The sequence below is a fragment of the Vicugna pacos genome, chromosome 16 (assembly GCF_048564905.1).
Source record: "Vicugna pacos chromosome 16, VicPac4, whole genome shotgun sequence".
Lineage (NCBI taxonomy): Eukaryota > Metazoa > Chordata > Mammalia > Artiodactyla > Camelidae > Vicugna > Vicugna pacos.
Genome location: NC_133002.1, coordinates 1,465,310 through 1,486,589, shown reverse-complemented (window position 1 = coordinate 1,486,589; position 21,280 = coordinate 1,465,310). Strand labels below are relative to the sequence as shown.

The following is a 21,280-nucleotide window of genomic DNA, read 5'->3' as shown; positions in this document are numbered from 1 at the left end:
TGAATATAAACACTAAAATCCTTAAAAGAAAATAGCAAATTAAATCCATCAATACATAAAAAATCCACCATGGCTAAATGTGATTTATCCCAGGAATGTAAGGCTAGTTTAACATTCAAAAATCAATCAATGTAATTCACAATATTAATAGACTAGAGGAGAAAATGAACATCACATAGTTTCAAGAAAAGCATATAACAAAATTCAAAGTGACTCATGATCTTTAAAAAAAAAAAAGAGAGAAAACTCTGAGGGAACAAGGGATAACATGAAACTTTCTCATTCTAATAAAAATATTTATGAAACCCTACACCTAATATCATACCTAGTGGTGAAAGACTGGACACCTTCCCTTAAGATTGATAACAACACGAGGATTCTTACTACAACTCTTTAACATAGTTTTGGGGGTCTTAACTAATGTAAAAAAGGCAAGAAAAAGAAATAAAATGTATAACATTTGAAATTGAAAGATAAAACTATTTGCAGAGAATGTGATTTAGTGCATTAAAAATCCAAAGGAATCTATAAAACCTCTACTATAACTAATAAGAGGATTTGCATGATACAAAGACAATGTAAAAAAATTAATTGCATTTCTATATACTAGCAATGAATAATTGAAAAATAGAATTTAAAAATAACATTTACAAAAATGCCAAAAAATGTTAAATACTAAGGGAAAATTTAAACAAAATACAGCCAAGATATGTACACTGAAAACTACAAAACATTGCTGAGAGGAATTTTAAAGATCTAAATAAATGGAAAGGTATACAATGTTCATTGATTGGAAGAGTCAATATTGTTAAGATACAATTTTGCAAATTGATCTATAGATTCAGTACATTGGTCTATAGATTCTAATGAAAATCTCAGCAGGGTTTTTTTTTTTAAATCAACATGCTTGTTTTAAAGTTTATGCAGAAATTCAAGTGACCTAGAAGAGTCAAACAATTCTGAAAAATGACAAAGTTGGAAGACTTACACTACCTGCTTTCAAGACTTACTATGATATTGACATATGGACCAATGGAACAGAATAGAGAGTCTAGAAATAGATCAATACACATATGATTCAGTTGAATTTTGACAAAGTTTCCAAGGTAATTTAATGAGGAAAATAGTCTTTTCAACATATGGTGCTGGAACAACTGGATATCCATATGGAAAAAAATGAACATCAGCCCATGCCTTACACCATACCCAAAAATTAACACAAATGGATTAGGGGCCTAAATGTGAAAGCCAAAGCTATAAAGCTTCTAGAAAAAGCTTCTACGACAGGAAAAAATCTTTATGACCTGGAGTAAGCAAAAATTTCTTAATACACAAAAGTCACTAACCACAAAAGAAACATAAATAAATTGTACTTCATTCAAATTTAAAAATTTGTTCTTCAGAACACACAAAAAAGAGAGTAGACAAACCACAGACCAGAAGAAAAGACTTGCAATACATCTATCTGACAAAGAACTCACATTCAGAATATACAAAACTCCTACAAATTAAAAATAAAAGACATGCAATAAAAAAGAACAAAAGCCTTGAAGTATTTAAAAATCTAGATATCTGAATACCCCCAGTGACCATGTGAAAAGGTGCTTCACATCATTCGTCATCAGGAATATGCAAAGGAGACAGACCATGACACACACTTGAGTGGCTGAAATTAAAAACACTGAAAATACCCAGTGCTGGCAGGATTATGGAGGAACTGGAACTCTTATTTATTCCCAGTTGGAGAATGAAATGATACTACCACCTTGGACAACCATTTGGCACTTTTTCATAAAGTTAAACATACATTTATCATATAATACAGAAATTCAAGTTGGTCACGCAACTTTATACATAATGGACAAAAAGTGAAACAACCCAAATATTCATCTATAGGGAATAAATAAACTGCGGTATCGAAACAAACAGCAGACTACTGCTCAGCAAGTCTGCCCGGGCTGCCACAACCAAATGCCGCAGACTGGGTGACTTCAGCAATGGACACTTACTTCTCACAGTTCTGGTGTGAAGGAAAAGCTGGGCTGGGCTAACAAGATAACTCACAAGTCTAGGAATGTGGAGAGGCTGGGCTGGGCTAACAAGATAACTCACAAATCTAAGTATTGGAATACTGATCTGAGTTCTGCTAGACTAACTTGTAAATCTAGGTTAATTAGTGTTGGTTTGCTGTTCATGTTTTTTTGCTAGCCAGCTGGGTTTTCAAAGATACATATCTGGCTTTGGAATGTTGGTTTGCTGCCTCCCTGCCTCCACTTTTGTGATAATGGTGCTGCTAAAGCTGTTCCATGCCTATTGGCCGAATACCCCAAGCTTGTACTTTACCCTGTAAAACCTCATGCGCACGTCTTGGAGGTGCTCAGAGCTTCGGAGCAGAAGCCCCTCTGAGCCCGCCGGCGTAATACATCTGAGTACTCCAGCCCTCCGGGTGGTGCTTGTTTCTTGGCTGGCCTGTCGTTTCCATAACACTGGAGCCTAGGAAGTCCAAGATCAAGGTGCTGGCCAAGTAGGCTTCTGAGGCCTCTCTCTTCTCTTGGCTAGTAGGTGGCCACCACCTTGCTGTGTGTTCCCATGATCATTGTGCCTCTTCTTACAAAGATACTAATCCTACTGGATCAAGGCCTCGTCCTTATGATCTCACTTAACCTAATAATTTCTTTAAAAGCCCCATCTCCAAATACAGCCACACTGAGGATTAAAGCTTCAACATATGAATTCGGGGAAAATACAAACACTCAGTGTGCAACAGCAACAATAAAGAAACTACTGTTACTTGTGACAACATAACTGAATATTCCAACAAAACCATAATTCCCAAAATACAAAATTTAAGAAGAGACAAAAAGGGGCCTACGGGGTTAGAAATCAGAATAGTGGTTGCCTCTGTGCCGGTGGGGAGAGATTGCTGGGAAAGTGGTAGGAGAGAAATTTTTAAGTGATGGAAATGTTTTTTCTTGATGGGAGTGATGGTGACAAGTGAACGCATTTGCCAAAATGCACAGCGCTGTATCCCCCAAATTGGTGCACTTATTACATGCAAATTATGGCTTGATTGAGTACATTTCTCTACATCAGCCCGTGTGGAATTTACCTGTATTTTTTTAGCAGCTAGATAGTCTTCCATTTATGAATGCATAATTTATTAACCTATTTCTCCATTGATATATATTTATATTTCTTACAAGTTTTTGCTATTATTAGTAATGCTATAGTGAACATACTTAAAGGATGATTCCTAAGTGGGATTGTTACAGCCTTTTCTCTGTAAAGATGAAGAATCTGAAGCCCAGTGCGGGTATAGCTCAGTGTTAGAGCCTATGCTTAGCATGCACAAGGTCCTGGGTTCGATCCCCAGTACCTCCATTAAAAAGAAAAAAAAAAACTAAAAAAAAAAAAAAAAGAATTTGAAGCCCAGAAGAAGAGACTTTTCAAGGTCTACTGCAATTATGCACTGTGAGTTACGGTGATTAAAGTCGAGACTGAAGAGGTCTGTGTCATTCCGCAGAAATACTGATGGGGAGCAGGAAAGCAATGCTGAGCTTCCAACCAGAATGATATAAACCATTTAGACTAATTCCACTCCCTTCTTTGTCTGACTACTCATCCTGTAGGTATTAATGCCTTTGAGTTGCCTTAATTTAACATTACGCTAAGTTAACTCCTAGGATCCCGTAGTACCCTGGACTTAATAACAACTCCACGTGCCAAGCACGTACATACATACATAATCTCGTCTAACCCTCACAACTCCATGAGGCAACGTGGTTATGAATTCCATGCCCATCTTATAGATGGGAAAACTGAGGCTTAAGGAGCTTAAGGAACTTGCCCAAGGCTACACAGCCAAAAAGGAGTATAATCAGGTTTCAAACTCAGATCCCTGATACAAAGTCCTTCCTCTAATCATCATACTGTTCTTCCTCTCAGGAGCAGTACTTGACAGGCTGCTGTAGCGAAGGTTACACGAAATGGTTGCAGTGTTGATTACTGGCCTCTCAACAACTTGGAGGCAGTTACTGCCTCTTCATCTCTGTCCTGCTAACATCTGGCGCAGAGTGGAGTTCAAAGGGCTCAGCTCTGTGCCTGACACGGAGCACGCACTCAATGTGGGCTAATTATTATCATTATTGGACTCCAATAACCATTTGTTGAGTAAGTAAACATTTGCATGAATGACTAATTATCTAAAGTATTCTCTTAGCAAATAAACAATGAACAGAGGAACAACAGGTTGCAGTCCTCCTCTCCTGCCAAACATCTCATTTGGAGGCAGCTGAACCGTGAAGGAATCGCCAGCCCTCTTCTGTTCACACGTCTGCCCCCCTACAGGACACGGAAACAGAAAGAGCATCCGACTCAGTGCTGCAGCTTCAGCCCCAGCTCGGCGCAGGGCGGACTCTCTGCATATTTGTGCGCAAAGGAAAGGACCAGTTGGTGTGGTGGTGGTGGTGGTGGTGGTGGTGGTGCTGTATGTATGTCTGTGTCTCTTACTCCCTCTTCCAGTGAAACTGACTGCAAATGAGGTGAGGTTAAGCGGGTGCGACAACACAGCACACAAAGGGTGAACAAGGCTCAAGGAGGAAAACAGTCACGCATTCAGGGTCCAGGACCATCAGAAGGCCCTTGAACCTCCGTGGTATCCTTCTCTCCTCTTGCCTCATCTTCATTAGAGGAGGACCCTGCAGCATGGAGGTAGAGGGTTAGGCTAGGGAATAGCCTGCTCAGCCCCATAATCCAGATGAGTGCTGCTTCTCTTGACTCACGTGGCATCGGATGCCGGTCAGCATTCAGAGCCTCTGTCAGTTTCTCACCTGACCTCAACATCCACTCAAACCTCACCCTGGTCCCTTGTCTGAGCCTGACTCTCCATTTGTCTGCCTGCATCCTGCTTCCCCCTGCCTGGTGCCTTGACTGGCTTCCATCCCTGGCAGGGAGACCCCCTGTCAGTCGCAGCCCATCTGCCTTGCTCAGGGAAGATCCCATCACCGACTTGGGATTTGACCCTTTCAGCTCCTCTGCACCACTTCTTGGCAGGGGTTGGGAGCAGGGTGCCACGTGCCCCAAGTGCCTGGGGACCTAAGGCACAACCTGAAGCCCTTGCAAGACCACAGTTTTCACAGCTTTCTTTTTCCTAACCAGCTCTGGCCTCACCCAGTTACTGCAGTCTCCATTGTATGCCTCTAAAAGCCCTTGCTGTCATTTGGTAGTTAAGTTCTCAGATCCTCGCTCATTTAAGTCAGTTTTGATTCACATTTTATGGTAATCGTTAAACTCTTAAGTGAACATTTCTTGTTTGAAATGTCTGTCACTCTGTTATTATAGAAACACTTTAACAACAAATACGTTTTCATATAAAACTCTAAGTGAAAAGACAAATTGTTCTTGAGCTTAAATATCCTCACGTGATTTGAAAATATCAAGACAAAGAGTTGGAAGAAGCAAGCCAATAGATAAGAGATGCACCATGGTGAATCAATTATACTTCAGTTTTAAAAAAATGGTTTAAAAAATAGATGAGACATAGAAAAGTCAAATTACGATCTGACCAATAGGAGTTTTTTGGGAGAAAAAAAAAGGATGAAAACATGGAGGAGAGGAAATGATCAAAGAAATAATACAGGAAAATTTCTCAGAGGGGAAGGACGTACAATCTCAGAGCAGGGAGTGAAGCAGGCCCACACCTGGGAACAACACTGAAGCAGAGGTCAGCCAGGGTAAGGAGGGCACCCTGAAAGCTTCCACTGCAGGTCAGTTCCCTATAAAGCAATGAGAATGAGAGTGGGTCAGGGTCTTCAATAAGAAAACCTTTATAGCAGGCAGTAGACTAAGGCCTTCAGAGTTTTAAGGGAATTTGATTTATAGACTAAGATTCAATGCCCAGTGCAACTATCAATCAAGGATAAAGGCAAAATAAATAAATTTCCAAATATAAAGTATTTGGAAACTTTATCCACCACACACCTCTGCATGAGATATTACTTAATGGTACACTCTGGTAAAATAAGGAAGAAAACTCCAGTGGCAGTTTTGAATATAAGACTGTTACAGTCACATCACAACAATCAGGGGTGAAATCTTGTATGTTACTGTCATTCCCACTCCCAAGTAGAGTCAGAATAAAGTTGTATTTCCAAAGAAAAGAAAAGAAAAGAAAAAAACATGAAGGTCCTTGGCACACAGTAGGCACTACATTGTTATTGCCATGCCCTCTGGTTGTGAAAAAATAGTCTGAGATAATTTATGCCACTTTCTTGGCACTTTTTTAAATTGAAGTCTAGTCAGTTTACAATGTTGTGACAATTTCTGGTGTACAGCATCATGTTTCAGTCATACACATACATACATATATTCCTTTCCATATTCTTTTTCATAATAGGTTACTACAAGATATTGAATAGAGTTCCTTGTTCTATACAGTAGAAATTGTTGTTTATCTATTTTATATGTAGTAGTTAGTAACTGCAAATCTTGAACTCCTAATTTATCCCTTCCTACCCGCTTTCCCCCCTGGTAACCATAAGTTTGTTTTCTATGTCTGTCAGTTTGTTTCTGTTTTGTAAATAGATTTTTAAAACATGCATGGCTTCACAAATTTGCATATCATCCTTGCACAGGGGCCATGCTAACCTTCTCTGTCTTCTTCCCATTTCAGTATGTGTGCTGCTGAAGCAAGCACCATTTTCCTGGCACTTCTAGTCGATAAAAAGTTCTTCCCAGGTAGAGATACATGTGATTCATTGATCTCATACATGTACTTTAGAATCACATGGAATGAATCCTCTGTCATGTGACAGACCTTAATTCCCTTTTAATCTTCTGTTCTCCAGATAAGTATCCTGTCTCTGTCAATCATTCCGCAGAGAAGTCCTCACCGCCTTGCTAGTATTGGTCAGCTATTGCCAGAATAATGCTGTGTAACAAACCTCTCCAAAAACTTAAAGGCAAAACAAACAATTCAATGCCATACTTCTAAGCTAGGCTTGGTGGGGCTTGACTCCAGGCTTCAGGGGGGGTGCAGGTCTGCTGCAGGTATCTCTCATCTTCCTTGGACTCCCCAAGGCTTATTCTTTTAATAACAAAAGGCAGAAGTGCAAGGGGGTATACTCATTTGGGCCAGCATAGGTTCAGCCTTTGTTGCTTTCACATACCATTGGCCAAAGCAAGTCCCAAAGCCAAGCCCTAAATCAAGAGTCCACGGCAAGAGTTCATAGTCTATACCATGGATATAGCATATGGAGGAGTGAAGAACTGAGACCAACAACTCAGTCTCTCCACTGCTTACTTTCCCTTTGTCCTATTTCCATTGGCTTTGATCTATTTCCATTGGACACACTCTTCTAAGGTCTCACTGGGATGTAGAGAGGAAGAGGAGGCTAGGGAGGAGAGACGAAGCCTTGCATGATCAAGCCCCTATCTACCTCTGTGACCTTATCTTCCATCGCTCTCCTCCTTGCTCCCCACACATTGGCCACACTGGGTTTCTTTCATTTTTTTCCAAGGCATGAATTTCTTTGCCACCTCAGGGCCTTTGCATTTGCTGTTCCTTATGCTTTGTGTGGAGAACTCTTCTCCCCCTAACTTCTTCCTCTGCTCCAAGATGGGTTTCTTCTTATATATAAAATAGAACTTAGATGTCATATCCTCAAAGAGATGTCTTTCTGACCATCGAATCCACTTAAGTCTCCCTCCACTGCTGTCTGGTGAAAGGGTCTTATTTATTTTCCTCCTGGTACTTCACTCTGATTTGTAATTATTTGTAATTATTAGTTTTCTTCCTCTACTAGACCCCAGGTTCCATGAAGTCAAAAACCATGTCTGCCTTGCTCATTCTTGTATTTCCAGTGCCCAGCACAGGTCCCAACACACAGTAAATACTTAATACATATGTACTAAGTAAAGCAATATAGGAGTAAATGCAAAGGAATAAATGAATGAATAGATTTCGTCATTTTCTTTCCATCTCATTTATTCTCATTCTCTTGTCCTTGTCCTCTGTTCAATGACAGAAGGCAGAGGAGGAAAAGCAGCATAAAAGTGCTCTCGGAACACAGTCTGGCGGAGGCTCCTAGTCTCTTCTTGGGTGCATGGTCTTTGCCACAAATGCTTGGCTATTTTTTGATGAGGATTTTCCTCCATGACTCATTTTGCTTAGACACCAGCCCAGAGGAATTCATGCCCTCTGACCACAAGCTCACTGTTCAGGTAGGTGACCAGATGTGCACCAGGTGGCTTAGGATCAAAAACATGCCACCAATCATTCACTGAAGGGAGAAGTGACAAGGGTCAGCACAGGGGAACTGTTATAAATGGAGGCCCAGGACACACACTGCTGCTTGAGAGGTGGAGAGGTTTGGTTTTTGATGCTAAAAGTGCCCATTCCAGTCCCCTCTTCAGAATCCTTCTCTGTCCTCCAGCACAGCCTTTCAATGAGACTTCAACCTTCATCCCTCCATGAACCACTGAACCAAGAAGCCTTTTCTGTCTGTGGTCCTTTGGAAACATCTGCACCTGTTTCCTGAAGCCCTCTGTAGCAGAGAAAAACAAGCACCACATGAGCCAGAAAGTCATTTCGAGTCCCATCGCTCCATCCCTTACCAGCTGGAGGACGCAGGCAGGTAGATGACTTAACCTCTTGGAACCTCGGTTTCTTCACCTGGTGGCACGGCCACCCCTGCTTGCCGAGCAGCGAAGAGGATTGGTTGAGACAGCATCAAAGTGCTTTCCCAAACCGTGAAAAACAATTCAAATGCATGATGTTACTTCCCTTCTTCAGTCAAGTAGGGCTGTGTTGTGGAGCACAAGGGGTTAAAGATTCAGGAACCAGAAACTCCCTGTAACAACAGAAGAAAAGAGAAAAATAATGCCACTTCCGGATGCACTTGGAGAACAGATTGCCTAAGACAGGATTGTAATTGGGTCTCCAAGTGGGAAAAATGATTGGCATCCTCATCAATATTACTGCCAGCTAAGGCTACGTGGGACTCCATCAGGTAACTGAGGTCCCAGATTCAGTTTTCATCCAGACACCAAGATGCATAGGAATGACTTCTGGGAATTAACTCTTTGTAGCTTTCTAATGCGCAATACACTAGGGATTTAACATTCACCTTTTAGACCTGCACATTTGGAAGGCAAAGATCTCTTGTCTGGTTTAACTAGCCCAAATGTTTAAAAGGTCAAGATCATAGGCTACGTGTATAGTTGTCAGTTCTGGTTGACCTGAGGTAGTTCAACTACCTGAAACCCTAGACAGGCATTCCAAGAGGTTGCAGTAGGTCAAAAGGACCGCTGGGAGAGAGAAAACAGTGATGACTGGGGATGACCCCCCTTAGGTGCTGCAGAAACAACAAAGACAGACCAACAACACAGAAACACACAGCTAAACCGTGCAGCAACTCCACTCTGCTATTGTCAGGGCAGTGGCACTTAGAGCATTAATTCAATAACTGTTTACTGAATCTTTGTCATGTTGCCCAGCACCAGATTAATAGAAAAAGGAAGAAAACCTTCATGTATCTCAATGAATACAGATGAACGCCTTGAAAACAAACCCAACACCCTTTCATGATAAAAACACTCAACAAACTAGGAGTAGAAGGGATCCTTCCTCAACATTTATTAAGACATCTGTGAAAAACTCACTGCTAACATCACTCCTAGACTAATGCGTTCCCCCTAAGACCAGGAAGTAGACAAGGAAGGCTACTTTTGCCCCTTCTAGTCAACATTGTACTAGAAGTTCTAGCCAGGGCAATTAGGCAAGGGGAGAAAGGGGTCCAATTTGGAAGGGAAGAAGTCGAACTATCTCTATTCATAGATGATGTGATCTTTCATATAGAAACCACTGAAGAATTCACACACCCCGAAACAAATGATGAGAGCAAATGAACAAGTTCACCAGTGTTGTAAGATCAATATACAAATATCAGTTGTATTTCTATATTAAGACAATTCCTTCACAATAGCATCAAAGAGAATGAAATATTTTGGAATAACTTTAACCGAAGAAATGCAAGATTTGTCCTCTAAAAACCACAAAATGTTGTGGAAATAAATAAAACTTAAATAAATGGAAAGATGTCATGTGTTCATGGATTGAAAGACTTAGTATTGTTAAGAGGTATAACTCTCCAAAATGATCTATAGCTTCAGTGCAATCTGTATCAAAATTTCAACTGATTTCTTTGCAGAAATGGACAGACTTATCCTCAAATTCATATGAAGTTGCAGGAGACCCCCAAATACCCTGAACAACCTTGAAAAAGAAGAACAAAAGGGGGGATCTCATATTTTCCAATTTCAAAACTTACTACAAAGCTACAATAATCCAAACATTGTGGTATCATCTTAAGGATAGATACACAGATCGATGGAATAGAATTGAGAAACCAGAAATAAAACCACATATCTATGTATGATCAATTGATTTTTGACAAGGGTGCCAGGAGCATTCAATGGGAAAATAATAGGATATCCACACGCAAAAGAACGAAGTTGGGTCCTTATTTCATGACCATAAACAGAAATTAATTCAAAATCAATGTAAGACCTAAATGTAAGAGTTAAAACTATTGAACTCTTAGAAGAAAACATAAACATAAATCTTTGTGACCTTGGATGAAGCAACAGTTCCTTAAATATAACACCCAAAGCACAAGCCCCAGAAAAGAAAATGCAAATTAAATTTCATCAAAATTAAAACCTTCTTGAGAAAGATGAATACCATATGATTTCACTTAAGCGTGGAATCTGAAAAACAAAATGAACAAACACAACAAAACAGAAACAGACTCATAGATACGGAGAACAAGCTAGTGGTTGCCAGAGGGGAGGAGTTTAGTGGGATAAGTGAAATTGGTGAGGGAGACTGAGGTACGAAAGTCTAGTTATAAAATAAATAAGTGGCTCACATGGGCATCTTTTGTCTGTGTGGCCTGCTGTTGCCTATAGCAGTGTATCTATTAAATCTTCCATTTGTTCTTAAAAAAACTAACAAAATTAAAACAAAACAAAAGTCATGGGGATGTTATATACAACGTAGGGAATATAGTCAATAATACTGTAATAACTTTGCATGGGGACAGATGGTAACTAGATTTATCATGGAGATCATTTTGTAATGTATAAAAATATTGAACCACTATGTTGTATGCCCAAAACTAATATATTATTGTAAGTCAATTACATTTTAGCAAAAAGATTTTTAACTTTTGTATATCAAAGGACACTATCAGGAAAATGAAAAGACAACACACAGAGTGGGAGAAAATAGTTGTAAATCATACATCTGATAAGAGTCTAATATCTAGAATATATCAATAATTCTTACAACTCAACAATGAAAAGACAAAAACCCAATTTAAAAATGAACAGAGGACTTGAATAGATATTTCTCTGAAGAACATATACAAATGGCCAATAAGCACATGAAAAGATGCTCGCCATCATTAATAATTAGGGAAATGAAAATCAAAACTACAATGAGATACCACTTCACACACACTAGAATGACTATAGTCAAAAAGACAAAAGATTACAAGCATTGATGTGGATGTGATGATGCAGCCACTGTGAAAAATAATTTGGCATTTCCTCAAAAAGTTAAACATGGAATTTCCATATGTCCCAGCAATTCCACTCCTTGGCATATACCCCAAGGAACTGAAAAACAGGTGTTCAAATTTGACACAACATTGTAAAATGACTATAACTCAGTAAAAAAAAATGTTAAAAAAAGAAAGAAAATAGGTGTTCAAACAAAAATTTGTACACAAGTGTTTATAGCAGTGCCATTCACAATAACCAAAAGGTGCAAACAAACCACATGTTCATCCATGATGAATGGATAATCAGAATGTGGTACATCTATACAATGGAATATTATACAGCCATAAAAAGCAATGAAGTACTGATACACAATACAACACGGAAGAAACTTGAAAACTTCTGAGTGAAAGAAGCCAGACAGAGAAAGCCACATATTGTAAGAGTCCATTTAAATGAAATGTCCAGGATAAGTAAATCCATAGAAACGGAAAGTACATTAGTGTTTGCCAGGGGTTAGGAGACGGGGAAATGGGGGTGATAGTTCAATGAGCATGGGGCTTCTAGAATTAGATAGTGGTGATGATCACACAACACTGATCCTAAAAACCACTGAATTATATACCTGAAAGTGGTTTAAATGGTGAATTTTATGTTATAATTTAAAAGAAAAAAAACATGGCCAGTCAAGGCGTTTGCTGGTGGAATCAGTTTCACCACCAAAGAGAATCAAACTCTTTAACCCCCACATGTTCATTCTGAGGCCCCTATCTTCAACCCTGTTATGACTTTGATCACACACGGCTCTTCACCAGATTGTAAGCTTTAGGAGGGCAGGGACGGAGTCTGGACCCCAGAAATCTATCACAGTGCCAAAGAAATTCCGAAAACAGTGGGGCCCCACAGCTTACAGATGCCACAGAAACAGACGACCAACAATTGATCTGTGGAGGTAGGACACGTTTATTCTTGTCCAAATCGAGCGATCCTTCTTAGAGTAACAAGATGAACGGAAAAAAAGAACTCTCCCAAAACACGTAACAGCACAGAAAACCAATCTGAATTTCTGCTTCTTCTTCCCTTCCTCCAAATTCTAAGGCATCAGGGCTGAAAAAGAAAGCATCCCTTGCAATGAATGCTGAGGCTACCGAAGGGAAATCAGGTTGATTATTGAAATGTGAAGATCTACCCACTCAGAGCACCAGGAGCTGTTAAAAGCAGACTGAGCCCTCTCTGCAGAAGAATCAGGCAGCCTTTCCTGGGTTAGGATGGCAGTGCTCAGAACGCTCATTTCACAGTAAGTAGCAAAAAAATAAAAGCCAAAATTTTTTTTAAAAATATACTTCATCACCTGACCTCGTCACCCTCCTCTCTGGGCTTGGCTAAGCCCCACTCTCAGATTCTCAGACTCTTAACTCATCTTTTTCCTGCACCAGCGTCAAACTGTGAAGATACATCTCGGGGTGTGGACTAGAGTTTCAGTCACGACAAAGTCTCCCAGTTGCCTGTGCAGGTTCTTACTTGGATTCGGTCTTACAGCCTCTTGCATTTCTCCAAGTCGACATGTCCCTGGGTCTTGGCTGATGCTACAATCTCTCCTAACGCCACCGTTCCGCATGGTTGACCCCTATTCTTCTGTCGAGACTCCCCTGAGAGTTCCTCTCCAGTGGCAAGTCCTTCCCGATCTCAGGCGGATGAGACCACGCCCTCTCCATCCTCACAGCCTCCTGATGGGGCCGCTCCATCAGAGACCATCCCTGTTTCCTGCCTTATCCTCGCTGGACCCTGAGTGCCTTGAAGGCAAAGGACCTCTGAGTTGACTGCCTTCAATTGATAACCAAGTAAACCCTCTAGGGCATGCTTCCTCCTCTGTGAAATGATGGGTTTGGACAAGATCAGTGATGAGGTCTGAATACAGCCCACAGACCTATTTGGCCAACACAGTATTTGGTGTATTTCAGCAAGCATTTTTAAACTGGGAAAGTTTATATTAAAATCTTGATTTCTGTCTTGTCTTGAAAATTCAGGTGATTTGGCAGCGCTGGTCCCACATTCACAATTGGAACAATCAGCTGCCTCTTTAAGCGGGGCGCATCATGGTCCCTCATTCATTTAGGCTTCTGGAGGCGTTGAACTTGAGTCCCTGGTCTAGATGGCTTCTCCAGCTCCAAGTCTGAGGCTCTGCCACTCCATGCTTCCAATTTCTCTTCTTCCTCCTCCATCCAGTCACTGTCATCACTATTTTTTTTAAATCTTGGTGAGAGCCAATGAACTGAGACATTCAACTTTCCTTGTTTGTTTCTTTGTTTTACTTTCCTTGTATTTTAAGGCGGTAGCCGCAAGCCTCCCCAGTTATTTCCTAAAATCAATCACCAGATACGATTTAATCATCATTGGAAACATCTCAGCCTTCTAAGAAAAAAAATGGCCTTTAGGTTATGCAGAACACCCTCCTCTTTCCCAGCACTGAACTGGGAACAGCAAACTCCATTTCAAAAGCACATTTCAAAGGTAATCCAGCCGAATACAGACTTCTTCAAAGTACATCAAATGCTTGAGCAAATCCTACCTGTATATAACCCTTTAAGCAATTCCAAATACATTTCCGTTGCCTAATTATGCCAGGGCTTTGGTCATAAAACATGCTGCTGCAAATGTAAGTGAAATCACCACAGATTATTATTTGTAAGAAAAATGCCCAGTTGCAAGGAAACCTGTCATCGGCTCCTCCGTGGACGTCCATCTTGTCATTTCCCACCTACCAGCTGGCCCCAAACAGTCCACACTCAGGTCGCTGGAAAAGCTGCACAGAAAGAACACCCAGCCTGAGAAGAAACTCAATTAGCGTCTAGCCGGGCCCGAGCAGATAGGCTCGTAATGCTGGGCATTTTGAGCTTGAAAGCAGAAGTCATTATGTTTCTGTATATTAGTGAAAAGGGACCATTCTTTCCTCCAGAAACCTGCTACTATTGACAGAGTTTACAGCTGCGATTCTCATCCCGGGCTTTATGCTAGAAACACCCAGGGGGCTTTTTTTTTTTTTTAATGCCAAAGTTCAGACACCACTGCTGGCCAATTCAGTGAGACTTTCAGAGAGGTGAGCCAGTTGGCATCAGAATGTGTGAGAGCTCAGGTGACTACAGCACATAGCCTCATTATTGGGATGCAGTGGTTCCCCAACATGTGGTCCCTGGACCAACCGCATCAGCATCACTCCAGAACTTGCTAGAAACACAGATCCTCAGGCCCCATCCCAGACCTCCTGAATCAGAAACTCTGGTGCAGGACCTGGTCATGTGAAGTTGAACAAGTATTCCAGGTGATGCTAACATGTGCTAAAGTTTGAAGACCACTGGTGTTATGGATTCAATCAGGCTTGGGTTTCCATCCCAAACCCATTGCTTACTAACAGACCTGAAGCAAGGGCTTTCCTAGGTGAGGCTCAGTTTTCACATCTATAAAATGGGTAGAGTCAGGAATTAAATATGACAGTGCACAGAGTGCACTTCTGATCCAGAATCGGCACTAAATTAAATGTCAGCTAAATTATCCAGGTGCACAACCTGGGAGTTTTCCCCCATGTCTCTTTCCTGTCATGCCCCACATCCAGTCCTTGAGCAAGTCTATCTGACCTTGACCTTTAGTAGTTCTTCCCTTCCTCTCCCCTCCTCCTACCACTGGCTTGGAGTCCAAGTCTCATCATCCCCCACTGGAGTGAGGTGCAGAGTCTGCACAGGGGCTGAGCCTAGGAATGAGATGACCAAAGGAAAGAGACACAGGAGCTCAGGGCCCCTCCCTGACTCAAGTCCCCAAGGTCACGGAAAGCAGGTCCACTTCCAAGAAAGAGGGTGAGCCAAAGCTGGTCCACTGTGTCAATCTTTTTCTCATGGGATTTCGTGCTGGGGGAACAAGTTGGGCCCTGAAATTTTAAGAAAATCCTTGAGCCTAGAGACCTGCTGTCCTTGCAGCAGAGTGAGTCCTGGAGCTTCCTGTGTTATTTGCTGGAGTTCAAGGCCCCCCTGAGACCTGTCAGAAACGTCTCCTGTGCTGTTCTCAGCAGCTCCCCCCGAGAAAGGGAGGAAGCCACGTCGCAGATCTTGGCCAAGGAGCCTCAGTTCTAAACGAGGCCTGAGGGGTTTATCCACGAAGCCCACTTTCAAGACCTTCTCCTTGAAGAGCATGGTTGTCCATCGCAAGAAACAGCCCCTCGTTTGCCCTTTTTGGATGACTGTTCCCAAACTGTCTCCCCAGGCAATGGTCACATGGATGGAATAAGGAAGAAAAGGGCACAGGGATGCAGAGGCTCAATGACACAGCGGATGTGATGTGACGTCACCGTCGCCACACTTGTCTGGGCCTCAGTGGCCTCCTTCCTGTCCCTGGGGCTCACTGCATGTTCCCACCCTCAGGGCTGCTCCTTGCCGATTCTTGGCTCCAGCTTCCCCACAAGAGCCCAGAGAGCACTCCGCCATCTCCTCACACTTGTGTTCAAATGTCCCTTTCTCTCTGAGCCCCCTCCACTAGCCTATTTACAGCTGCAGAAAACCCCCTACACACACACGTGTGCACACACACACTCCATCTCCCTCGCACCCTCCGTCCCTCACTGCAATCTTCCTTGTGTTGTCTGTTCTCTACCATCTCTTAGTTCAGGGCTTCTCAAACTTGAGTTACTTCAGAATCATCCGGAAGGCCTGTTAAAACACAGGCGGCTGGGCCCTGCCCCCAGAGGGTCCCATTCTAACGAGTCCTCAAGTGATACGGAGGCTGCCCCTCCAGGCATGGAGAACCATGATGATGCTGACGGACCACCTACCCTGCTGGGATGTAACCCCACAACAGGTTGGAGAGAATGATCTTGGGAGTCGCACAGCCCTGCATCTAAGTCCACCACTTCTCTGCTGTGACCTTGGGCAGATTACGTTGAGCCTCTGTTTCCTTGTTTGTAAACGAAGTTTAATCGGGACTGGCACCGAATGTGCAGGGCTCAATGCAAAATGGAAACGTGGCATCCCTTGTTAAAAGATCATGGCAGATTTCAAGGTGCTGCCAGCAGAGAATTCAACTGAGCACACGGCTCCTTCTGAGCCCTGGGTCCCGGGCAACCACGCTGGTGGCCTGCCCGAGCCGCGGGGCCTGGCTGTCATTACAAACAGTATTTAAGTACATCAGGTTGTTGTGAAAACCAAACAGGATAAGGTATGTGGAAGCACCTTACACAGCTCCTGGCACGTAGTAGGTACTAAAAACAACATGGACTTCTCTCCTCTCCTCTTACCTTCCTCTTCCACCCATCCATTACCTCTCAGAATAAGCTTTCTCGGCTCCATGGCCCCAGTCCTCACCCTCCAGCTCGGTCCTGCTGGGAACTAACAGCAAAGCCCTCCCCTGCCCAGTCCTTGGCCTTGCCCCACGGTGGCTGCCAGCTGCTAGCTTGGCCCTTCCTGGGAAGTCAGGGAGGGGACCCCCTTCCAGGGACCCTTTGTTGCCTGGGTAGTTCAAGGGGGAAGCTCTGGGAGGAGCAGGAGTGAGCAAAGGCCAGCACACCGCACTGCAGCTGGCGCTGGAGCTGCTCCCCTGGAATGAATGAGAGATCACAGGTGGGGAGGGTGCCACTGTGCCCCCGAGAGGCCACTGACCTTCCACGGCATGAGTGAGCCCCATACAGGGCTGGCGGCTTGCTCCCCCCACTCCATCCGAGGGAACAAACAGAGGGACAATTATTTCTGGAACTGGAAAGCATCACTTTCTATGGCTGTACTATGTAAGCCTGCCTCACAGACTCTGAAATAACCAGAACTGGCAAAAACCACTGGCCCCTCTAGGGTGTTGAGCTAGAGGGGTGGGGCTGGGGGGCAGGGAGAGAGCAGGAGCCTGGCCCTCCTGCACCACCCCAAATCCTGTGAGTTGTGGACCCTCCTACCCAACCTGGCCGGGGACAGAGAGCCAGAGTCGGGGGCCTTGCCAGCTTTGGGCCAATGCAAACCAAGACGGGACGCCGAGCTTCCTGCGATGTGCACATGACGTCAGCAGAAGTGGGTGGGAGTGGGTCCAGGCAGCTCCTGCCTTAAGCAAGTCCCAGGTAAAGAAACCTATAGCTCTACACGCGAGAAAAGATAGGGTCACATTTTCCAACGGCCTCACCCTACATCTCCTACTCGATCTTTTTTTTTTAAAAAGTCAGCTCTCCTGGCAAATAATGTAATTCAACTTATAAAACATCCGTTTGTGCTTAGCCTTCCAGAAAGAGCACAATGCCTGTTCACACGCCCACATCAGTGTGCACACACGTGTGTGTCTGTAACTTACAGTCACAGAGGCTTCGCTGACCCAGAAACCACATGGCGTCCCTGCGGTGCCAGGCGGTCTGGGGCAGGTCCTGTGATGCGTTTACTAGCTCTGTGATCCTGCCCGAGTTCCTTGTCTTTCTGCTCTGCCTTTTCCTCTTTTGTATGTGGAAGAGTCATGAAGATGAGCAATAATGAATATTAACAAGGTGCCTGATGCAAGCTAATAAGCTAATACCAGGAAATTTGCAAGGTTGTTAGAATGGCCACAAGAAGTAGCAAATGCACCTGGCATGTGGGAGCTGCTCAAAAAATGTCCTCTGGGTGGAACTGAGGACCCTGAGTTCGAGGGCATGGGGCTTTGCCTGATCCCATAGTGAGAAGTGGTAACGTGGGATCGCCCCCTTCCTCTCCTTTCTCCCGTGTGGCTCTCTCCTTCTTGGGTTATTGCCCTGTCATGACCTCACTGATGGAAAAGTCACACTGGGAGAACACTGCCCCCACCCCACTCCTACCCGCCATTGCTTGGGTGGCCGGAGGATGATGGGGAAAGTCTGAGGGAGGGCAATGTGATGGTTAATTTTGTGTCCACTTGACTGGGCTGAGCGAAGCCCAGGCTAAAACGTGATTTCTGGGTGTGTCTGTTTCTGGAAGAGATTAGGGTTTGAATCAGCAGACGGAGTCAAGAAGATCGCCCTCCCCAGCGTGGGTGGGCGTCACCCAATCCACCGAGGGCCCTCACAGAGCAAAAAGGCAGAGGAAGAATGGGCTTGCTCTCTCTGCTTGAGTCATCAGTGCTCCTGGGTCTCAGGCCTTCGGACTCAGACTGAATGACATCACCCGCTTTCCTGGGGCTCCAGCTGGCAGACAGGAGAGCAGGACTTCACGTGAGCTGATTCCTGTAACAAATGTCCTCTTCTGTCTATTTCTGTACATCCTATTGCTTCTCTTTCTCTGGAGAACCCTGACTAACACAGACAGTTCCTCAGACTAAGCAGTGCCTCTGTGGTGTTTTCTTACCACATATGGACCCAGTGGAGCAGCAGGAGGCTGCCAAGGCCTCAAGGAGGTCCTATGTGAACTTTGACATCTCTCTAGAATATCACATTCACAGCGTGACACCGAAAGGATTAAGGACAATGACATTCGTCCTCCATCACTAATGTATATTCCACACTCTCATGTGCTGCTGAAAGTGATAATTGGTACAACCACTTCAGAAAACTGTTTGGACTCACAGACATAGAAACAAACTTACGGTTACCAGGGCAGAAGACAGGGGTGGGAAGGGGTAAATTGGGAGTTGGAGATTTACAGACACTGACTACTAAATATGAAATAGATAAACAACCAGTTTCTACTGTACAGCACAGGGAACTATATTCAACAGCTTGTAGTAACCTATAATGGAGAAGAATACGGAAAGGAATATATGTATGTATATGTATGACTGCAACATTATGCTGTACACCAGAAATTGACACATCGTAAACTGACTAGACGTCAATTAAAAAAAAACTGTTCAGTAGTATCTTTGAAAACTGAACATACGCATACCCTACCTAAGGGAAATGAGTAAATATGGCCACAAAAAAAAACTCATACAAGAACATCATTGCAGTCTGGTCCGGCTGCTGTAACTACAGAAATACCACAGACTCGGTGCCTCTAAAACAACAGAAATTTATTTCTCACAGTTCTGGAGGCTGGAAAGCCCAAGATCAAGTCACCGGCAGATTCAGTGTCTGATGACATTCTGCTTCCTGGTTCGTGGACGGCCGTCTTCTTGCTGGGTCCTCGCGTGGTGGAAAGGGTGCGGCATCTCTCTGGGGTGTCTTCCAAAAGGTCACTAATCCCATGACCCAATCACCTTCCCCAAATCCCACCTTCAAACACCATCCCACAGGGAATTAGATCTCAACATAGAATCTCGGGGAAAGCAAACATTCAGTCTATAGGAAGGCCATAACAGTTTACTCCTAATAGCTCCAAAACGGAAATGACGCAGATGCCCATCAGCAAGAGAATGGGTAAATAAATTATGCATACTCATACAATGGAATGCACCTAACAATAAAAAGAAAAAGCCAGTGCTACGTGCAAAAATATGAATGATCCCACACATTTATGTTCAGTGAAGGAAGCCAGGCACAAAAGGATACACATCGTATCATTCCATTTATATGAAATTCAAGAAGAGGCGAAATCAACCAGTGGTGATAGAAGTCATAATGGTGGTTACCTCTTGAGGGGTAGTGATTGCAAAGGGGCATGAGAGAACCTTCTGGGTGCTGCAAATATCCTGATCTGGGCGGGGTTACTGGGGTGTACATGTAGGTTAAAAAACCATCAAGTTGTATACCTGGGATTAATGCACTTTACACATACTTTACTGTTATATCCAATAAAAACAAAAAAAAATTCTATTCCTTTACCAGATTCTACTGTCTGTCTGAGCTATGAACAAATAAATACGGTAACCATCTTGGGAAAAAAACCATACTTAAACGGCTATATATTATTTTTTGTGCTAATGGCCTTAATTTTAAACATATTCACATTTGACATACACCCAATTTTTGCAAGCCATGTTGACGTGTCTTCATTGAATAATAAGCCAAAGTTTAAAGAAAGGGCACTGGTCTGACCCTCTCTGAACCTGTGGGTGGCCCCGCCCTGGATGCAGCCACAGGACAAGTGAAGGCAGGCAGGAGAGGTCTGTGGACGCAGCCTGGGGATGGGAGGTGGAAGACAGGGTGGGGTTCAGCCAAGTGTCTGCGCCGGCAGGGGGGGCCTTGGTGGGGCAGGACGGTAGCCTCGGGTGCCCAGTCTGGGGTCTAGTCCCAGCTCAGTCCCTTGCTGGCCGAGGCATCTCAGCTGAGCTGTAAACCTCTGTGCCTTAGCCACTCGGCTGCAACGTGGAGGTAACAGCAAAACCCTAGAGAGGGTGTCAGGAAAAGTAAATCTGCCTTCAGCACCAGGCCTGGCACATTAGAAGTGCTCAATAAAGTTTTGTGATTAGCGTTAAGATGATTGAGGGCGGATTATTGCGGCTGAGGTCTTGCCTGGACCTGCCTCGGAGACGCCTTTTCTAAAGGCAGGAGCCAAAGAAAGAAGCTTTCGGATTAACTCTTCCAAAATAGCAAATGTTCTCTCTTTGGCATTAGGTCTAACACCAGCTGCATTATTACACCCCAGGAGAAATGTGTCCTCATCATAGTCACAAAAGCCTGGTTTCAGCCCACAGAGGGAGCAACAACAAGAAGTTTGAAATCCTGAAAAAGCCGACAGCTTCAGGTACACTTCATCCAGCCCATCTTTGACTTGGGGGTTCACTGAAGCATGGCTGATGCGCGGTTATCTCGGTCCTATAATGTCGCTTCTGTAAATAGCCTTTTGTTAAAAAAAAAATTGACTGACTTGGAAAAACG

General features: G+C 43.4%; 1 non-coding gene across 1 annotated transcript; it reads right to left on the bottom strand.

The window, feature by feature from the left end:
* Positions 1–6,587: 6,587 nt before the first annotated feature.
* On the bottom strand, positions 6,588–6,694 carry LOC116283598 (U6 spliceosomal RNA). The gene has a single exon (XR_004193225.1). It is a non-coding gene; the product is annotated as a U6 spliceosomal RNA (small nuclear RNA).
* Between the last annotated feature and the right edge of the window lie 14,586 nt (positions 6,695–21,280).